This window comes from Dermacentor andersoni, chromosome 2, assembly GCF_023375885.2.
Source record: "Dermacentor andersoni chromosome 2, qqDerAnde1_hic_scaffold, whole genome shotgun sequence".
NCBI classification, from domain to species: domain Eukaryota; kingdom Metazoa; phylum Arthropoda; class Arachnida; order Ixodida; family Ixodidae; genus Dermacentor; species Dermacentor andersoni.
The window spans coordinates 237,995,350-238,018,146 of record NC_092815.1 but is presented as its reverse complement, the minus strand read 5'-3'; the positions used below and the strand labels follow the sequence as shown (position 1 = coordinate 238,018,146).

Genomic DNA, 22,797 nt, shown 5'->3' with positions numbered 1-22,797 from the left:
CCAAAATGTGATCAAAGTAGAAAGAATCCTAATCCGTAGGAACAATGAACAACTTCCAACAAAGCACATAGTGTTAACCTTTGGTACCAGTGTGTTGCCTAGTACATTGGATGCAGGCTATATCGAAGTACGTGTTAGGCCGTACATCCCAAATCCTCGACGGTGCTTTAAGTGCCAGAGGTATGGGCATGGATCCCAGACATGCCGAGGAAGGCAGACTTGCGCAAAATGCAGCTCGAACGATCACCCATCAGACACTTGCGACTCATCTCCACATTGCGTGAACTGTGATGGAAGCCATCCAGCCTACTCTAGAACACACCCTAAATGGAAGAAAGAAAAAGAAATCATTGCATTAAAGGTCAAAGAAAATATAACATTTCACGAAGCAAGGAAACGTCTGTCATATTTAGATCACACAAGCTTTTCCGAGGTGGCGCGACGGGGGGCAGCGTCACAAATCCCTCGGGAGTCTACCGCGGTCACTGATAGTGGCCCGGTAATCACTCCGCCTGCCCCCCTGGTGGCTGCAGCAAGTGCTGCTACATCAACATCGAAGGTGGACCTGCCGACTCCGTTCCCACAGGTCCCAAAGCTAATCCGAACTCCACGGCCTGGGACGCGAGTTTCAGCGCCTAGTTCACGATCCTCCAGTGCTTCAGAGAAGGTTATGGAGGTCGATCAGAAATCCCCGGCGTCATCGACGCCGAAAGATCAGCGCTCTTAAGAGCGCGCTAAAAGAGATAAAATACCTGTAACTGCTCAACGAAAGGGACCGGTAACCTAAGCGGTTATCACCCTTGTATACATATCCATCTATCTTAACCACGTGCTCTTGAACACAGGCAACAAAAATCTTCCCCAATATGGCTACACAAATAATTCAGTGGAATGCCAGGGGCCTATTCCGCAATCTAGACGACGTCAAAGATCTACTAGAGGAATATCGGCCACGACTGTTCTGCGTTCAAGAAACACATTTAAAGTCTACACATAAGAACTTCTTAAAACAGTACATAATTTTCCGTAAAGATAGAAATAATGGCAATTCTTCCTCAGGTGGTGTAGCAATCATAGCCCAAAAGTCAGTAGCATGCCAGCATGTATCAATCCAAAGTTCATTTGAAGCAGTGGCTGTTCGGGCTATATTGTTCAACCAACTTATAACTATTTGCTCAATATATTTACCGCCTGATGAAAGGTTTGATATTGCAGAATTTGAAAAGCTGATTGACCAGCTTCCCGAACCCTATATAATAATCGGAGACTTCAATGCTCACAGCACATTCTGGGGTGACTCAAGATGTGATGCGAGAGGACGGGCAATAGAGAACTTTCTTCTGGAGCCTGCCTATTTAACAAGGCAGAGTCAACCTTTTACAGTTCCACACACAGCACGTATTCATGTATAGATTTAGCAATAGGGTCAGCGTCACTTCTTCCATACCTGGAATGGAGAGTTATCAGCAACCCATATGGGAGCGATCATTTCCCTACACTCCTAGAAATAACAAAGTGGCACGATGGACCAGCTTACCCCAAAAAGTGGAAAACTCATAGTGCAGACTGGTCAAAGTTCAGAAACATATGTAAACTGTGCGTGGAAGATGTGGACCACCTAGGTGTAGAGGAACTAGCCAGCGACATCACTGAACATATCCTCTGTTCTGCTAAAAACTGCATACCTCAGTCCTGCACAGATAAACTCAATCCAAAGCCGTGGTGGAACAAAGACTGCGAAACTGCGAAGAAACGCCAGAACAAAGCATGGAGTAGATTTTCACGCTATCCAACCACAGAAAACCTAATAGAATTTAAGCGCTGCAAAGCAAATGGACGCCGTATCCGCCGAATATCCAAAAGAGAAAGCTGAACACGCTACATATCCTCAATAAACTCATACACGGATGTTAGCAAAGTATATAACAGGGTACGTAAACTAAAAGGACAACGTCCAAATCCTTTTCCACTCGTCAATGGCTCTGGTGAGTCAATAGAAGATCAAGCAGACACTCTTGGTGAGCACTTTGAGAGAGTATCAAGTTGGGAAAACTATTCCGAAACTTTCTTAAAGCATAAAAGGATAGCTGAAAATATTCCTCTGCGTCCAAACAAGTCATCAGAAGTGTACAATAGACCGTTAACATTCCATGAACTCAAGCTTGCCCTAGGCTCTTGTAGTAGCTCGGCTCCAGGTTCTGACGCAATAACTTATGAAATAATCAACAATCTGCCTTATGAGACCCTAAACTGCCTGTTAGGCCTTTACAATAAGATATTTGCTACTGGTCATATACCTTCATCTTGGAAAGAAGCAATAGTCCTACCAATACTCAAACACGGCAAAGACCCTTCCTTAGTTAACAGTTACAGACCAATCGCACTCACTAGCTGCTTACTTAAAGTATTTGAAAAGATGATTAACCGACGCCTTGTCTTCTTTTTGGAATATAATGGTATATTGGACCCTCGCCAATCTGGCTTCAGAAGAGCGAGGTCTACTACCGATAATCTAGTTCTCCTTGAATCATATATACGTGATGCATTTGTACATAGCCAATACTGTCTATCTATATTCTTTGATCTTGAGAAGGCATATGATACTGCCTGGCGATACGGTATTCTGCGAGACCTGTCTTCCTATGGAATTTGTGGTAGTATGCTGAATATTTTGCAAAATTACTTATCTGAAAGAAAGTTCCGCGTTAGAATTGGCAATGTACTATCGCGAACTTTCATTCAAGAAAACGGTGTACCACAGGGAGGAGTGCTAAGTTGCACACTTTTTATAATCAAAATGAACTCTCTCCGCTCTGTTATACCATCAATGGTATCTTATTCTGTATATGTGGACGACATCCAAATCAGCTTTAAATCTTGCAACCTGTCCATATGTGAACGCCAGATACAGTTGAGTGTTAATCGGCTCGCGAAATGGGCAGACGAAAACGGGTTTCGATTCAATGCAGAAAAGACTTCCTGTGTGCTGTTTTCCAGACGTAGAGGTGTATGTCCTCACCCTTGCATTACGATGCATGGGAGAAGCCTGGTAAATAGAAAAGAAAAAAAAATTCTGGGTATAACATTCGATAGTAAGCGAACCTTCACGCAGCATATAAAACAGTTGAAGCTGAAATGTCTTAAAACCATGAACCTTTTAAAGATTTTATCTCATCAGTCGTGGGGAACAGATAGGTATTGCCTCCTATCTCTCTTTAAAAGCCTTGTGTTGTCACGCATAGACTACGGATCTATTGTTTACCAGTCTGCTTCAAAGACAACACTTAAGCAACGCGATCCTGTCTATCACTTAGGTATCCGCCTAGCACTTGGTGCCTTTCTGACGAGCCCTGTCCAAAGTCTATACGCAGAATCGGATCAGTGGCCGCTGGATTACCAACATACACATATGTGGGAGTCACCTATGCAATAAGAATCATGTCACTAAAACAACATCCATGCAAGGCACTCATAAGTGATCAGTCCACACATCAGTTGTACTTAAACAGGCCTTCACACGCCCCGCCGTTCCTGTTGGCAGTAAAATCTGTTGAGGAAAAACTCGGAGTACTTTTCACAGATCTACAGGAAAGCGACAATGCTGAACCTATCCCACCTTGGGAGCAATGTACAGTCACCTGTGACTTGTCCTTTAGAGAACTGAACAAAAAGAGTTGTCCAAGTGCCCTCATCCAGCAACATTTCTTGGCCCTTGAAGACAAGTATAGATCGATGGCATTTTTCACTGATGCCTCGAAGTCGGCAACTTCGGTATCATGTGCAGCCCATGGCCCAAACTTCTTCAACACTAAAACATTACATAACAATAGCAGCATTTTTACAGCCGAAGCGTGCGGTATCCTGATCACTGTTGAATACATCATCATCATCATCATCATCAGCCTGATTACGCCCACTGCAGGGCAAAGGCCTCTCCCATACTTCTCCAACTACCCCGGTCATGTACTAATTGTGGCCATGTTGACCCTCCAAACTTCCTAATCTCATCTGCCCACCTAACTTTCTGTCGCCCCCTGCTACGCTTCCCTTCCCTCGGAATCCAGTCCGTAACCCTTAATGACCATCGGTTATCTTCCCTCCTCATTACATGTCCTGCCCATGCCCATTTCTTTTTCTTGATTTCAATTAAGATGTCATTAACGCGCGTTTGTTCCCTCACCCAATCTGCTCTTTTCTTATCCCTTAACGTTACACCTATCATTTTTCTTTCCATAGCTCGTTGCGTCGTCCTCAATTTAAGTAGAACCCTTTTCGTAAGCCTCCAGGTTTCTGCCCCGTACGTGAGTACTGGTAAGACACAGCTGTTATACACTTTTCTCTTGAGGGATAATGGCAACCTGCTGTTCATGATCTGCGAATGCCTGCCAAACGCACCCCAGCCCATTCTTATTCTTCTGATTATTTCACTCTCATGATCTGGATCAGCAGTCACTACCTGTCCTAAGTAGATGTATTCTCTTACCACTTCCAGTGCCTCGCTACCTATCGTAAACTGCTGAATACATAGTGCAGCACAAAATACAAAAGTCCATAATATACACAGATTCCTTAAGTGTTGTCACAGCCCTGTCCTGTGGCAAAACAAGCCGAAACCCTGTATTAAACATGCTCCTTAAACACATTCACGTAGCATATAAACAAAACCTTGCTCTTGTTTGCTGGGTGCCGGGACACTCTGGGATCGCAGGCAATGAAATGGCAGACAAGAATGCTGGACAAGCGGCTTATCGGGATATTATTGATGTAAGCTGGGTACCTGGTGTAGATATGAAACCCGCGGTACGAAAGGCGCTTCATAACCATTGGCAAGCTGAGTGGGACAAGCAAGTGGAAAATAAGCTGCACCTGCTTAAACCGCGATTAACCAAACCTTTCCCACTGTAGCTTGATAGGCACACCGAAGTCACCCTAGCACGACTCAGAATAGGACACACTTATGGCACACACAAACACCTGTTGACTGCAACTGACCCACCGACGTGCACACGCTGCGGTGAGAACTTAACCGTCCTACATGTCCTCATTCAATGTCCCGAACTTCACCGAGAGTGAGTAGCTCATTTTAAGGAACTCTACACACACCATAAACCACCCCATCCCTCGATGTTCTTATCAGAAGATGCACTTTTTAACTTTAAAAGAGTGCTTAATTATCTTGCTCAAGCTAACTTTCTAGATATCTCATTCCATGCTAACCATCAGATTGTGCCTCACAGGTGAAGTACAATCTGATGCACAAAAGTGTGTCTGAGCTCTCTTGCACTTCTTGCGTGAGCAAGAATTGTACAGCAAGGGACTCAGTCAATCCGCAACAGTTTACAATGTGTGCCTATAACCAATGCATTTAAGACTTTATATTTCTCCTCATAATTTTAGAATTCAGTCACTAGTATTTATAGATTTGTCTTACGTGTAGGCCTCTATACAGCCTCTATTTTAAGTCACAGCACCAAACCCACAATTTTACTAAACAAAAACACATGTCCTGGCGCTCTTTGGCCTTAGATGCCCTTGCGCCAATAAACTCCAATCATCATCATCATGTAGACCTATCCGGTGATTCCATATTGCGTAAACGGCAGTACGTTTACGGTCAAGGTAAAACTCCAGAGAGGTATGTGCGCCATCGTGGGTAGGCTTCTTATTGACGTTCCTGTAATTAAATGACGAGCCGTCAGCTGCTCGGCAAGCACAGCAGCGATTCTCATAAATTACAAAAGCGAGAAGCAAGAACCGCTGACCACAGCGTATAAAGAGCTCCCATGTTAAGCAGGTAATGCCACTCCAATAGATTCTTTCGGAATGAAAATATTGTGCTTTGTGTAAAAAAGAAATTTTGACATAAGACGTTTCATTCAAATGAAACAAGGTTGGTCGGAGTCAGGTAATTTCCAAGCAAACATGTTTATGCATATGCGTATTGCTGCTACCTTATATAGTTCTATAGCGAGACATTTGCGAAATTATTGAAGTATCTTAAAATAAATATGGAAAATATCGTATCGGATAAAATAATTACGGTAGTATCTTCTATAGTATGATGATGCAATTGCAAAGTACCTTTGGGCAGCTCTGCGTATGGGAATATTACGAAATAAAGCGTCCAAAAAGGAGTGAGGAGCAGGCTTTCGTTGAAAAGAGACGTTCTCTTGTTTGGTAGAAAGGTGACTTCGCGCTCCGCTTGCGAGCTCCACACGCCGCGCACGACTGGAACATTTGGCTGAGATGTTCACAGCAGCTTATGCTACCCGCGGACTGTGTTCACCAAGCCGAAGGGGTAGTTCAGGACCGCTTTAATAAGAGTCCCAGAGCAAGGTGAGACAGAAACCTACCTGCCCACTACAAAGTGCTTGAAATGAAAGAAGTGATTCGCTATAAAACAGGTGCATGTGATTTTTTCTTTCTAGATAGGAACTGACTCGTCGCTTGAAGAATGGTCTTTTGATTCTTAATGCAACCTCGCTCGCCATTTCGCAGAGTCGTGGCACAACAAATCGTGAAAGCAAGTCTGTGCTGCCTCATCGTAGTGCTCCTCGTAACGTTCGTGGCTGCCCTGATATTCAGTAAGTCAGCCGATACTTCCTCTGCGAGCTGACGAGATGGTGCACTGCGTTGTAAAGAACGGTGCAAGCAACATGGCGAGAAATGCGGGACTAAGGCGTGCGAGACGCCCAGCGTAATCTGTCAGTGGTTTTCTGCTTGGCGCTGCATACCCGAATTGGCATCGCGGCTCAAAAAACTGTATCTCTCCGAGCAAAATAAATCAATTATGATTTGCTTGATAAGCAAAGCTAGGTACTTTGAAACATATTTCAGAAATATCAGCTATGTGGTCATAAAACACCAGGTTCTTAGGTAGATTGCTCACCTTGATAGCTCACCCTTTCTGCAAACTTAGGAATTGCACAGAAACCTTGATTTTTACGTATTACAAGATTGAGAAAATTTGCGGAATATCTTCTCAAGTAGGTCATTTTCAGATATCAATCAAATCCTAATTGATCTCTATGTTTTGTTGGAGAGAGAGTGGAATGATATTCTAACCTTAGTTTAAAGGGAAGTTAAAGCATAACCCCAATTGCTCAGGTAAGATAAACGACATTTAATATGAAGAAGGATCGACATTTGGGCAAGTTGGTACTGGTTGAACATCTTGAAGGGGCAGTGCAAGACGATGGTACACTATAATGGTACACTATGAGGCGGTTTTTAAGCCCCCTCATAGTGTACCATTACATTACAGGATTTTGCGTGTTTGCCTGCACGCCATCGATGGGAGAGCACGTGGCTATGGGTTGTAGTACAAAAGTGCGTGCCTTCGAATAAAGCTAGTTGCGAGTCAGCGCCGTCCTGTGCGTTCCTGCCTTCTGTCTTCGTCGTCTTGCGATGCCTCTTGATGAGATTTAATATTAAGTTAGAATGTCAAGCTGAAGAATGCTAAATTTTATTGTGTGACTCAGCATAACTACCATTGGCGGTACCTATACGCTGAAGTTTATCATTGGTTAGCATTCTTATGTAACTAGGTTAATTTACAAACGATTGTTTGATGCGGCGGAAGAAGAGCACTAGCAGCATGTGCAACGTTTATAGATGGTGTGTAGAAATGAAAACAGTAACAGGAAATGAAATCGTCAATACAACACAGCGTATACAGATAATGGATTTCTGAAAGATCATGAAACAGTGTGTACCATACCGCTTATGAATTCAGGAGGCCAGCCATATTACAAAACCAGTGGCAACATTATCCGGCAAGTTACGCACAGCAGCACATTTTTACGCTGGACACGAGCTTGAATGAAGAGATTTACTGCAATGAATTTTTAAAAACTCCATGTTAGCGCCTCTTGTAGCTTTAGTTGGAGAAAGATGCACTGTAACGTCTCATATGCAAAATACGTGTTTATTATACAACCTTCTCTGCGAGCAACGTTGCCGTAGCGTTAGAACAAAACTTAGATTTTTTTATCTCTTGTAGGTTTCACGAGGTCTGGAGTCCCAGGTGAGTGGCTGGACGAGCTTTTGTACTTGTCTGCGAATTACATCGAACGCGGTGCCACCTAAAAGCATAATTAAATGGATAAGCTACATTTCAACCACGCTGTCGTTGTAAAGGAGTTAGCATTTCATGTCCCCCATTTGTAGGAGGCTGTCTGTTTGCGAAATCGCGTGAGAAAGAAATTTGGCAGAACGCATCTCACGATGACTGTCGAAGATAATTAGCATTGATTAAATGCACAACGTATGGCCACCGTCGAAGCGAGTTATGCACAAGACCTGTACTGCAGCGGGGCTCATCTTTCGCGCTTCCCTGCGAACTATCGGCGCCATTTAGCACCACCGCCGCGAAGCCTGGGGCGGCTTCCGAAATGCATAGCGCACCGGTGAGCGCGCGAATGCCGAGAAACGCGTCGTGCAGCGAGCTGGACCCTCTCGCGCACTTCTGCCTGGACACGCCCTGCCTTTGAGAGGAAAAGCGCGGGGCCTAAGTGCCTACCAACGCCCAGAATTGCTCACTTATTTGTCGCAAAACCAGTGGCAGACACTCAGTGACAAATGGTTCATTGAAGAGCGGCGCATACCCAGTGCACTTGTGGCGCAGACTGCAAATTCGTCTACTTGCTGTCCTTGAGGAACCCTTGTGAGGTGGGTTCGATTCCGCTCAGCATCGGTTAAATTGAGGCATGTTGTTCTCCTTTGTATGCCAGCACATTCGCTGTGGCACGCACCTATTTACCCAAGTAGGCGTCAAACACCCTCATGGAAGAGCGGCACGCAACTATATTGGCACATACCCAGTCACCCAAGTTGGCATCAAAGAGGTTCATTGAAGACCAGCACAGACTGAATGACCCATACCCATTGCCCCAAGTCGGCATCAAAGATTTTCCTCGAACAGCAGTGCCTGCCCAGTCCCGCATCTACAGTGACCCGTGTCGGCGTGAAAGAGCTTCGTTGAAGACAGGCGCACATTCACACATAATGAGTGGCGCAAGTTGATGCGATGACTGGTTTTGAACCCTGTTACCTCAGCGCAGCAGCCCAATGCGCTAACAATTCGACCACGTACTTCCCAGTGACACAGGTAGGCGAGAAAACGCTTAGAAAGAAACAGAGAGATAGCCCCCGTAAAGTGCATGAAGTACCCTAAGAATACTAAGGGATTAAAAGGAAAGAGACTGCGATCATAGTTAAAGACAACCCGGCAAGGACGTCGCCATAGATAGCTCGTCTTATCGTACTGAATGCTAAATAATTGCGCAGCACACCTGTTGTGTTAGCTGTATAATGAAGACTTCTGCAGCTCCACGCGAGCGACATATCGACACGGACCGGCTGACCGAATGAACGAACAATGAAGAATGGGTGGACGTAGAAGGGCCGTAATACAAAGAACTGAACGAAAGAAAATAAATCGGCGAATTTATTGCAAGAGAAATAACTTGTTGTCCATGGGGAAAGAAAGGTTTGAGGACTGTCACATTACTACGTCACATTATAGAGACAGCACATACGATGCTCCAGAGTGCGAGATTGGCGAGGCCTTTCGTCCACTTTTGAAAAATATTCAGTATTTTTAAGGCGTGGGGTCAACTTATCGTCCTAGAAATTTGTGAACAATGAGCTAACACCGATCATATTTTCCCCATCTAATCTGTTGAATTATAGTACCACCAGACTTGCGCTAAATATCCATTTTCTTTTAGGAAGAGTCCGCACTAACTATAGCAAACAAGCCGTTAGATTCACTTCCATATCAATATGGAACAATCGTCCACTCATAATGAAGAACGCAAGATCTTTACGCCAATATAAAAGAAAGTTAAAAATACATTTATTATTCACAGACTAACGAGAATGCTTATTGTGTCCGTTTTACTGTTCGTTTTATTTTCGTTCTTGTAACAATGCCAATAATCTGCTTTTTACAAATTTATTAATTTATTACATTTCTTATTGTTGTTATTATTATTCTCTTTTTAAATTTTTATTGCTACCATAAGATATGCTAAACCTTGTTACTCTTGGCAATCAACTCTGTATTTCGTTCTGTTAAGGTTCTCCCTTATTTCTGGTGTGCTACATCATTGGGTGCTACTGTTGCTTTGAGTTAACTATCATAATTGTTCTTGTAAAGGAGGTTCCGATACAGTCTTTGATTATGAGGCCTCGTTCTGTATACTAAATACCTGTAATAACACCGAACTTTTAATAATAGATTCTAGCACTGAAAAAATATTCTGGTGTTCTTTTGCTCTGTCACACATTGCAGTAAGATGGCGAGAACTTGCGCACAACGATAAGTAAAACGTGTCTTTTATGAAAGCTCCCCCTCCAAGGCGGGCTCCATACATTCACGTGCGCCGGCCCTTTGTCCTGTGCGCAGGAGAAGCCGCTTAGGCCTGTCGAGGTACGCATTTCGGTAAACTCTACAGGGGCGGGCACGTGGTCATGGCTCAACATTTCTTTTTCTTTCTGTCAGCTTCGGTCAGTAAAAAACTGCTCGCTGGCCTTCCAAGTGTCTCCGGACAGCTGCGACACTCCAAGCTGTTCTGACTAGCACTACTATAGCCGCATCACTACTGCATAAAAAAAAAAAGTAAGCTCGAAAATTATTAACTGCTCTAAAAACCTTGTTTCACAGTATTTCAGCAGCTCACAGAAAAAAAAATCTAATCACATAAGAAAGTCGAGTTTCGCGCGAAAGTAGAAGCACCGATTCGAATAGCAAATTAGTGGACAGCTATAGCAAGTGATATTTGTTTTATCGGCCATATAAGCTAGTAAGAATAGGCATTCTAAATAAATTAGCAAGCATGGTGTCACGCGCGCACAGGCAAATATCAACACATCTCACTTGGTGACCGCGGAAACTCGCTGTCAGAACGCTGGAGTGAGGAAGCCAGGCAGCAGCAGCAAGCGAATTGGCATTCGTGCGGCGTCTCGCATCAGCGCAAACGAAAACAGCGCACGGGCGCGCTCTGTTCCCGTCGCAGACAGCTTTCAAGATACAGGGGCCTGGGAGGGCGCGCGCGCACGCGCGCGAAGGCTCCTTTGAACTCTCTCCCCTCCCCTCCCCTCCCCCCGGAGCCTTGCGCTCGAAGAAAGACGGCGCGCTTGCTCCCCGCTTTCCTCACTTGCGTGCGTGACATTGAGCCGCGGGCGCCGGCTCATTCGCGCACGCCCTCACATGCACATGCAGCATACGGCGACCGACGATTTTATCGCCCTTGGACTTTATACAGAACCTCACGACGACGGTGACGGCACAAATGCGCTTGGAGTGTCCATATAATTGGCTAAAAGCATTTTAAAGTCCAAATGCCGTGTCCCCGTATCTGCAGAAAAGCCGTGAACGGATCTAGTCAGCTGCTTCCAGCCACTTCCTGTTCTTTAACGAATTCCACAACCGACATATGGCACCTTCGTTTGTAAGCACGTTAAACCATGGTGCAGGGTGTCAATCTCACGTGATTTCAATCACACGGAACTTTTCGCTGAGGTGTACTTGGCTTCATGAATAGCGTCCACATATGTGAACAATGGTTGCGGACGGAAAGGTTTGCGCGAGAGCTAGGAGCTATCTTTCTTTGTTTAACGGCCGCCTTAGCCAAGACATGGCTTCCCACTTTTTAAGTTTAGTAAAACATAGTTCAAGCACAGAAAGATGCGCAATTTTACGATGTCGCAATTTATTGCTCAGGAGTACTCGACTTCAGAAAAGGTGTCCGCAAATGTGGACTGTGGTAGCCAGAAGCATATGGAAACGATGCCGAACAGTGTCGTGCCAGAGTGACGAAGCTAAAACGTTCCACACGTATCGGTAACAAGCAAAGCGCATTCAGCGGAAGGGAGATGTTCTGCAGGTGGCATTGGTGCGCGTTGAATGTCATGGGTGCCATTGGTCGCCCCGCGTGAAGTTGGACAACGTGAAAATAAAGAGAAGAGATAGTCATTTATTAATGCAGAAAAGCTGAGAGGTTGGCCTGGATCAAAATTCTGACTCGCTACTCAGCATTGGGGATGGGAGGCGGGAGTAAGAAAGAGAAGGTGCGAAGTGCTGATGAGAGTGAAGATGGCGGTGAGTGAACTTGAACAGCAAAATCTCTTCAAAGGTTCAAATCTGGGCAACTGTCGTAGAGAACTTTGATTAGAGCTTTTAGAATATTTCGCCGACAAGAATCTGGCCGACGTCCCAATAGAACCTTTTCAGAGAAAGGTTGATTGGTAAGCAAATGTAGCAATGATTGTCTTTGCATGACATAACATGGGCAAACGCAGAATATGTGTTATGTTCTCTCGAGTACCTCGTGCTCCTCGCAGTTCGGACTGTGCATGGTCAATAATGTGTAGGTATTGCCAAGTGAGCGCCACACCTAGTCGTAACCTCTGAAGCATGCTTGCATAACTTCTTTTGATTTTGGCGCCTCGGGTGGTAATTTCACTCGTATGCTTGGTTCGAGTTCGTGGAGGTGTCGATGACCATGAGAGATCTGTTACAAAGGCCAGAGTGTGCAAGTTGCCAAGTTGGCAAGTGTCAATATGGGCAAGTCCCAAAGGGGTAAATTTGCAAGGTGGGCGAGATGTAGACCGATATAGATGTCGATGACACTCGGCAGCATAGCTTCGGGCATATCACAGCTAGCTTGACCGCCGTAGAAAAACTCTGACAATTTCAGCTATGTGGTTTTGTGTAGCGTGCGGTTATCAGCGAACCTCGCATATGGGGCACGACGCCGTTATGTTTGTTACGCTCGACGTCGACGTACATAGCAATAATAGAGCTACATGAATTGGAATATAGTCATAATGCACAACACAAACAAGTACACCGACAAGCTAAAGTAGGGACCGCACGAGTGAAACGAGCAGCGTGCGTCGGTATGAGCGACGTGATGAACATGTTGGCAAGCGTTTAGTTCAAGCGCTCCATGAGACAATTTGTGTGGAGGTAGTCAGGCAGTCGAATTGTGATGACTAGTTTGGGTTAATAAGGTTGGAAGGAACCTGAGAGAGAAAGCCAGCGTTATTCAACACGGCCCCTGGTGCAGACCTCTGCGGAAGTACCATGTCTCACTGTGCACTTGTTGGACGAGCTTCACAATCGTCCATAGGAGCTCTTCTGGCGCCTCGTGTGTATAGAATGAGTGAGTCCTCGACATATATGGATGAACGTACTGCTAAAACACTTCGTGGAAGGACGCTTTGGCCGTGTAGGCAGAGCAAAAAGAGTGTATATGCGTGAAAGAGGGACATTTTAGGCGGAGAGGGCAATGGGATGACTCCGGGGATTTTGTGAGTTATTAACGGAGGTATCAGGTGTTGGAATCGCACCGCTGGCACGAGTTGTTGGAACCTCAGTGCTGACGCCTGTTATTGCAAATGGGTCGCAAGCCCCAAGGGTAGCGTTGGCCTGGCGGCCTGGGGCACTGGAAGCATCCGAAGGTCCCGGCAAAGCATGAGTCGACTGGTAACAGAACAACTGGTTTATTCTAACATCGCAAAAGAGCGCGCGGTCAGGTCGACCGAAGTGGGGAGACGGGAGAGCACGTAACTCAACGGATGAAATCGGAGCCTCTCTCTTGGCGTCCGGGGGCAGCTGCTCTTATACTTTCGCAGTTGAGGGCAAGAAGGAAGACCTCGTGACGAGACCACGTGACGGCGGGTACGGACAGACTGAGAGACACGTTGAGACGAGCGTAGTGACGCATCGCCAAGCTGGCGCCTGTCAGACCTCCTCGCTTCACACTTGGGGAGCTCCTCTCCCCGGCTGCCGCGCTTTGACAAGCGTGGGCACACACACACACACGCACACACGAAGACACGTGGCACTGAAACACGCCTGGACGCGCTTGGCGGGGAGACTGCGGGAGCTCCGAACGGGCCAAAATGTCCGCCGCTTTGAACGAAGCTCCGGCGTCCGTTGCATCCGCGCCGGCTATACCGCGCGTTGTAGGCGAAACGTAACAGACCGCCCCGCCGGGGGAAGGAGATCCCGATGGTCAGGGGACTGCATCCGCTGTCCGGAGGGATGTCGCTTGATGATGCTCATAACCGAAGTCGGTCGTCCTTCGGCGTTTCTTGAGCGCAGCGCACAGAGAAGGCCTCGTTCTCTCGTTCAGGTTCACACAGGACACTGCAAAGTGACTTCGGGAGAGTTGACATTTTTGTTCTCGTTCCCGGCAAGCGTTAGAACTACGCCGAAAGTCAACCGCTCAGTCAGCAAGCACGGCACAACCCTCACTAAGCCCTGCCAGGCTCTTTCCCCTTTTATACTACTGCCTAGTTCCTTACAGTAGTTTAGCAGCACTCAGAACGCGTCCACAAATCGGAAAATTGCACTAGAAAGCACATCATCACTTTGAAACACTACACAAAAGCAATATGTTAAAAATCCTGCCTCAGGAAGAAAAACATCAGTAACAAACAATTTTGAGGCTGATTCCCACGTTAGGGGCTTCGACTTAAGCCATCGGCGTTACCGTTGAGACTCCCCTTTTTGTAACGCACCTCAAAGGAATATTGTTGCAAAGCGAGGCTCCAGCGCAGGAGGCGGCCATTTTTGGGAGAGATGGTCTGCAGCCATTGAAGAGGGCAGTGATCCGTCTCAATGATAAACCTCGAGCCGGCTAGGTAGCATGACAATTTCTGAACGGCCCACACGATACACGCACACTCTTTCTCGGTGGCGCTGTACGCCTGCTCACGACTGGTCAGCTTACGACTAGCATACAGGACGGGGTGTTCTACTTCTCCATTTTCCCGTTGGCACAGTACAACGCCCATGCCTCGCTCACTAGCATCACACTGAACAACGAACCCTTTTGTGTAGTCGGGCGATCGTAGCACAGGCTGGCTTGTTAGGGCGCTCTTTAGGGCGCTAAAAGCTCTTTCCTTCGTCTCGTCCCCGACGACTGTTTGCGGCTCTGTCTTTCTTAGAGCATCCGTCAGGGGAGCCGCGATATCAGAGTACCTGGGGATGTACCTCTGATAGTAGCGGGCGACACCCAAGAACGACCGAATATCGGTCTTCGTGCGCGGTTGCGGGAAGTCTCGCACAGCGGCCACCTTTATTTCAGAGGGGCGGCGACGACCCCGACCAATCACGTGACCGAGGTAGACAACCTCGGCCTGTGCTAACTGGCACTTGGGAGCCTTGACTGTCAAGCCCGCATCGCGCAGGCGGGTTAGCACTGCCCGCAAGTGGGCCATATGCTCAGGCCAGGATGCGGAGAATATCGCTACGTCGTCTAGATACGGTAAAGCGAATTCTTGCTGTCCCCGCAACACTTTATCCATGAGGCTTGAAAAGCAGTATGGCGCGTTCTTCAAACCAAAGCTCAACACTTTAGGACGGAATCTTCCCATTGGTGAAATGAACGCCGCATACCTACTAGCCTCTTCTGTAAGTGGAACCTGCCAATAACCCCTGACAAGATCTAGGGTGGAAATAAACTGAGCGCTACTCACTCTCTCAAGGCGCTCCTCGATGTTAGGGATCGGATAAATTTGATCCTTAGTGATGGAATTAAGCCTGCGGTAGTCGACGCAAGGACGAGGTTCCTTGCCCGGTACCTCAACTAAAATCAAAGGGGAGGTATAATCACTCTCACCCGCCTCAATAACACCGAGCTGTAGCATTTTCTTTACCTCAGCCTCCATGATATCGCTCTGGCGGGGTGACACCCGGTACGCTTTGGATCGTACTGGCTCTGGGGAGGTAAGTTCTATGTCGTGAGTAAGGACAGAAGTCCTACCAGGCCTCTCAGAGAACAGACCTTGAAACTCTTGTAAGAGCTGGTGTAGTTCGGTTTTCTGCTCAGGCGACAGCGATGCTTTACTGATTAAGTCACTAATGACTTGATCGGTGTCTTTCCTGTTCGTCACTGAGCCTAGTCCCGGAAGCTCGACCGGAAGCTCTTCGGGAGCGTTTACCATCATACACACTACTGCTTCCCGTTGCTTATAGGGTTTGAGCAGATTACAGTGGTAAACTTGCTGTGCTTTCCGTTTTCCTGGCAGACTCACCACGTAGTTAACGTCCGACAGTTTTTGAACAATCCGTGCTGGGCCCTCCCACTGCACGTCGAGTTTGTTCTTTAGCGATGTGCGCAATATCATGACCTCATCGCCCACCTCAAAACGACGGGCCCTGGCTGTCCGATCATAATAAACCTTGGCCCTCTGCTGGGCCTTTGCCATTGCTTCACCTGACAACTCCTGTGCCCTTCTTAAGCGTTCGAGGAGCTTAAGCACGTACTCCACCACGACTGGGTCGTCGCCCCTGCCTTCCCACGATTCTCGAAGCATGCGAAGCGGAGATCGCAGCGAGCGACCGTACACCAGCTCCGCTGGCGAAAACCCCGTAGCCGCATGCGGCGCGGTCCTTAATGCAAACATCACCCCAGGCAGACACAGCTCCCAGTCAGTTTGATGTTCAAAACACAATGCTCTCAACACGCGCTTCATGACGGAGTGGAGCTTCTCAACGGAATTCGACTGGGGGTGGTGCACTGAGCTGTGTAACAGCTTTACCCCGCACCTTTCGAGAAAGGCTGTCGTCAAAGCGCTCGTAAACACCGTGCCCTGATCTGACTGGATTTCCGCAGGAAAACGAACTCGCGCAAATATGGACAGTAGTGCATTGACTATCTCAACTGAGCTTAGTTCTTTAAGCGGCACTGCTTCAGGGAACTTTGTCGCTGGGCAGATCACAGTCAAAATGTGTCTGTACCCCGTGGCTGTTACCGGCAGAGGTCCCACTGTATCAATAACGAGCCGTCTGAAAGGCTCCGTAATGATAGGTACCAACTTCAACGGCGCCCTCGATTTGTCCCCTGGTTTGCCCACCCGCTGACAGGTGTCACATGTCTTCACAAAGTGGTCTGCGTCCCGAAAACACCCTGGCCAATAGTACTCTTGCAAGAGACGGTCCTTAGTTTTCTTAACTCCTAGGTGTCCGGACCACGAACCCCCATGCGACAAGCGCAACAGATCCTGACGATAGCATTGAGGCACGATCAGCTGATCGAACTCCACTCCTCTGCGGTCTAGATACTTTCGGTACAGGACCCCACCTCTTTCCACAAAGCGAGCATTTTTCTTGGCGATACCTTCCTTGACAATGCAGCGTATGTTTTCTAGGCTGCCATCCTTCTTTTGCTCGGCTATCAAAGCCGCCCGGCTGACTTTTAGGAACCTATTAAGTCCGTCTGACGTAGGCGCGATGAGCAAATCTGCAGATAGCTCTTCTAACTTTCCCGCATCGGGAATTTCCTCTCCAGTATCTGGTGCCTTTAACGCTACAGGCTCAATTTTATTCAGTTCGGACGTGCTCTGAATATCAGCTTGCTGCACCTCTGACCCTTTCTCATTGTTCGACAACGTCGGCCCAGCAACTACCGCCTTTGCAGCGAGCTCCCGAACCTTCGATCTGGTTAAGGCCTGAACGCTAGCCTCACCAAACAAAAGCCCCTTCTCGCGCAGGAGGTGATCGGACCTGTTCGAAAATAGGTACGGGTACTGGGGGGGGGGCAGCATAGATGACACTGCCGCCTCCATCTCAAGTGCTCCGAAAGGTCCTTCAATAAGCACTTTTGCTACGGGCAGACACACGCTATGAGCTTCCACGGCTTGCTTGATCCATGCACACTCGCCCGTGAACATATCGGGTTCTACGTAAGAGGGGTGAACTACATCTATCGTAGCTGCGGAATCGCGAAGCACTCGGCACTCTTTCCCGTTCACGAGGAGGTCTCGCATGTAAGGCTCGAGAAGCTTCATGTTCTCGTCAGTGCTGCATAATGACAAAAACACGACTTTTGTTTTTGTTTCTGGACACTGCGCCGAAAAGTGACCCGGCTTCTGGCACGTATAACAAACGCGCGCTTGCCTCGTCTCGAACCGCTTTCTGCGTTCGCCTTCGGTTGCCGCCGTCTCCTTACGTTCGGTCGGACTGCTTTCACTCGCATCCGCACTACGTGTGTCCCCCTTTGCTCTCATGGGCGTGAACTTTGGCCTCTCAAACTTGGAGCCAAATTCACCCTTTTGACCGTCCTTAGCTCCGCGAGCCCGACGCGTCACAAACTCCTCGGCTAGCTCAGCGGCTCGAGCCACCGTACTAACGTCTGGCCTATCCAAGACCCAGTACCGCACGTTCTCAGGTAACCGACTATAAAACTGTTCTAGCCCGAAACACTGCAGAACTTTCTCGTGGTCACCAAACGCTTTCTCTTCTTTGAGCCACTCCTCCATATTTGACATAAGCCTGTACGCAAACTCTGTATATGACTCACTTCTGCCTTTCTCGTTTTCCCGAAACTTCCGACGGAAAGCCTCCGCTGACAGCCTGTACTTTTTTAGCAGACTCGATTTCACTTTGTCGAAATCCTCTGCCTCCTCTCTATTCAAGCGAGCGACTACGTCGGCCGCCTTGCCGGGTAAGAAAGTGAGCAAGCGCTGTGGCCACGTTTCCCGAGAGAACCCCTGCTTCTCGCACGTTCGCTCAAAGTTAACCAGGAACAAACCAATGTCCTCTCCAAGCTTAAACGGCCGCATCAGGTCAGTCATTTTGAACAATACTCGTTCTCCTGCACCGTGTGCCTGACTTCCATTACGAGCGCGTTCCATCTCAATCTCGAGACGCTTCATTTCCAAAGCGTGTTGACGGTCGCGCTCTTCTTTTTTCTCTTGTTGCTCCCGTTCTATCTGTTCTTTACGTTCACGCTCTTCTTTTTCTTTCTGTTCTTTAAGTTCACGCTCCTGTCTCTCTTTCTGTTCTTTAAGTTCGCGCTCCTGTCTTTTTGCCGTCTCCCTCTCCTCAATGGTCTCAAGGCATTCCGACAGCTCGTCATCCTCAGCTTCTAACTCAAGAATAGCCCTTAGCAGTTCTGGTTTTCTGAGTTTGCCTGAGACATCCAGACCCAACTCTCTTGCAAGCTCCAGCAATTTCGGTTTGCGCAACGACTTCAAATCCATGCCTGCTCTGAATGCTGCTTTCTCTACTGCCTACTATTGTCTTGCCGCAAACTAACCCGGCAGCAACGACAACCACAATTACCAGCTCTGTTTCTGACACTAACAAAAGCCTGGCAAAACTCAGAAGAAGAAAGTCCCGCACTCACCAAACCTCGCAGCCAAGAATTCAGCGCAGTCGTTCCGCTGCAGGCAACCAGTCATCACACAGGGCTCGTTGCACTGCTCCCGGATGGTCGTTGTGCTGCTCAGCATACAGTCAACCGCATCTCTTCGCTGCTGGCCTCCGTTGTCGCGATCTCACCGCTGGCAACCAGCTGTAAGAATCGCACCGCTGGCACGAGTTGTTGGAACCTCAGTGCTGACGCCCGTTATTGCAAATGGGTCGCAAGCCCCAAGGGTAGCGTTGGCCTGGCGGCCTGGGGCACTGGAAGCATCCGAAGGTCCCGGCAAAGCATGAGTCGACTGGTAACAGAACAACTGGTTTATTCTAACATCGCAAAAGAGCGCGCGGTCAGGTCGACCGAAGTGGGGAGACGGGAAAGCACGTAACTCAACGGATGAAATCGGAGCCTCTCGGCGTCCGGGGGCAGCTGCTCTTATACTTTCGCAGTTGAGGGCAAGAAGGAAGACCTCGTGACGAGACCACGTGACGGCGGGTACGGACAGACTGAGAGACACGTTGAGACGAGTGTAGTGACGCATCGCCAAGCTGGCGCCTGTCAGACCTCCTCGCTTCACACTTGGGGAGCTCCTCTCCCCGGCTGCCGCGCTTTGACAAGCGTGGGCACACACACACACACGCACACACGAAGACACGTGGCACTGAAACACGCCTGGACGCGCTTGGCGGGGAGACTGCGGGAGCTCCGAACGGGCCAAAATGTCCGCCGCTTTGAACGAAGCTCCGGCGTCCGTTGCATCCGCGCCGGCTATACCGCGCGTTGTAGGCGAAACGTAACACAGGGAGCGAGTGCCCGTGCGGTGGATGGTACAGGCGCCCTTTCCATTCATTTTTTTAAGTGCAGGGACTCGTATATGGTGAGGGGCATTTGTGCAGCATGTGACTTGCTTTGCGCATGCGCTTACTGTGCACCTGGCTGCAGCAGGTGGATCCCGGTTGAGTAGGAGCACGGGAGTTGTCACGTGTGACACCATCACACGAGATGTCTGTGCCCTAGTGTCCGTAGGGTGTCGAAGGTGATGGTTCGCGTCGGTGTAGCGCCGGACGGACTCGTGTATGTACCAGGGAACTTTCATCGGTTGGAACTCGTTTTAAGCATCCCGATTATTGGCGCGAATCCCTATTTTAGTGCAGTGGAAGCGTGGTGGCCTCTGTGTGGACCAGTGTCATATCTGATTCAATAATGTTTGCAACGTGGACATGGTGGTTGGTCATTTGCCACTATGTGCATGGCCCCTGCACTGCGACTGACAGTGTGGCTAGCACTGTGCGGCACTCCAATAACATGCTTCCTTAGGCTTTTGGTTATTGTAGACTCGCCGCCATTCATTGCGATGACGTGCGTGCATCGAGTTTCCTATTAGGAGGACTGTAATGTCAGTCTTTCTACGGGGGCGTTGGGTGTTGTGGTACGAGCCATGCGCGTACGCCCGGAGCCTAAGTATCGGCGGTGACGGCGAGCGGCGTTAAAATAAAGTTTCTTTTCCGGTCTTGTATCACATGATGTACGCACTGGGCTTCAAAAGGCTTGAGATTCACGAAAAATTTCTCACTGCGCGTTTGTAACGAAGTATTATGATGTTAATTTACTAACCAACTGTTATATGCCTAGATATTACTGAAATCACGGAGCAAAATCCTGAAGTCAAAGGGCTTAGCAATTAGCATAAACAGCCGAATAATCTGCAGATGGAAGAAATCTTTGAATGCGCATTGACGTACGGAGCATTGATACAAATGAACATAACAAGGCCGAGAACCCTAATTGCGGGCACACCGAATGTAAAATGGTACAGAGAAAAACTTTGTAGACTATGACAAACTTCCGAAAGCATTCAGGTAAGAAGTTCAATTAACGCACGACACATATTGTTCTAAAAGACATGTTTTTTGCCGCAATAGAACACACACAAAAGGAAGACACATAAAGACAACACGGCCGTGTGTGTTCAATTGCGGCAAAAAAACGTCTTTTAGCAAGCACCAACTAGGCCAATAACCAGTTCTGTTGCAACATGTTCTAATTGACACCCTCTACCGACCCTCCAGATGACGACGAAACCCTCGGCCCTCCAAACGAGATCCACACGCGAAGGCACACTGTTGCTCTCCCGCCTACGACCAAGTTCACACTGTCTTCATCGCCAGTGAAGACGAGTACGTAGCGTTTTGCAACACGGATCACATGCGTCGACCGCGGTTGGGTGACGATGTGGACGCTGGCATGCCCAATTTCGCGTTGTTCAGAGCTTTAGCAGATCCAAAAAGTATGGAGCGAAAATCTTTTTCTGAACCTAACCATCGCCTTGAGTGCAAAGGCGGTTTATTACAGTCTAGCATTTCAATAGCAGGGGCTTCTTATATTTTAGGTCTAGCTTGGCGGCATACAATCAATAACCGCTTGTGGCTGCAGCCTATACGATAACTATTTGCGGTGCATATCATAGTGACCGCAAATAAAGACGGTGACAGTGGAAGAGAACACAAAAACAACACGGGCGGTGCTTTGCTAGAAGCTGGTAGTGCGATTGGAAAGGAATCACGTAAGAAAAGCGAAAAAAAAAAATAGAAACGCCGAAATTTAAGCGTTCTTTATGGTCTAAATGGAAACCATTTCTAGGCGAACATTTGCAACTGTCACTGTATCTCTCTCTCTCTCTCTCTGTGTGTGTGTGTGTGTGTGTGTGTGTGTCTAGCCGTCTACGTCTTGGTGCTCTCATGGTCGTTTCCTTTAGTTGGTATGTACCAAAATAGACATAGTACGACAAGAATGTATGAGGGACACAAATGATAAGCCATGACATGAATTCCATGACACGCGTGTCATGTAGGTCATGAAACAGCCGCCTAGGTCTTGGTGCTTTCATGATCGTTTCGTTAACTTCGTAGGCTCCCCGCACACTGCTTCGCATAACATCGATTGTCACAGGGCATGGGATCTGCCGCCTTTTTTTTCCTGTTGAAAATGGAAATCATTCGCTCTTTAGCTGTCCATTACCAGGTAACAGAACTGATAGCCGGGCTAGCTAGTCTTGATTCGTCTTTGAATTGACTTGGCCAGCGCAAGAAACAAGGACAACGGATGAGCATACACGGGCAGCGCTGATTCTTAACTGACTATTTATTGCACACGACATAAAGGCGAACGGCAATACGCATGCGCAACAGAAACCAGATAACAAAAATACGAAACTCAAGGTGACGCAGACCATTTGCCAATTGTGCGTGTATTTTATAAAATTCGATCTTATCGCTTCAGGAGATAGATGGCTGGCTAATGCACTTCGTGCTGTTTTTTCTAATGTGATAGGTCTCCAGGATTATTCTTTTGTTCAAGTCGCTGTGTCTGTCTAAGATCGCAATGTGAATAAACAATGACTCGCACTGATGCTTCGTGCAATGTGCTGCTCGGTTTGAATATATCGGTCTTTATTTTCACATTTTCTCTGGTGTTTTCGCATTCTCACATTATCATACCTTCCAGTCTGTCCAGAGCTTCTTGCTTACTAAGGGAAGTGATTACTGAATTTATTTATTTCTGATTACACTGTATGGTCATGTCTGTGGCTTATGTTTACTGTTTTCAGTAAATTTATTGTATTCGTTTTAAATTA

The 22,797-nt window shown here is 47.6% G+C and overlaps 1 long non-coding RNA gene across 1 annotated transcript; it reads left to right on the top strand.

Annotated features, from left to right (window-relative positions):
* Nucleotides 1-6,502: 6,502 nt before the first annotated feature.
* On the top strand, nt 6,503-21,335 carry LOC129387105 (uncharacterized). Its single transcript, XR_008614409.2, has 3 exons — nt 6,503-6,584; nt 8,003-8,026; nt 21,233-21,335. It is a non-coding gene; the product is annotated as an uncharacterized lncRNA (long non-coding RNA).
* The last annotated feature ends 1,462 nt before the right edge of the window (nt 21,336-22,797 follow it).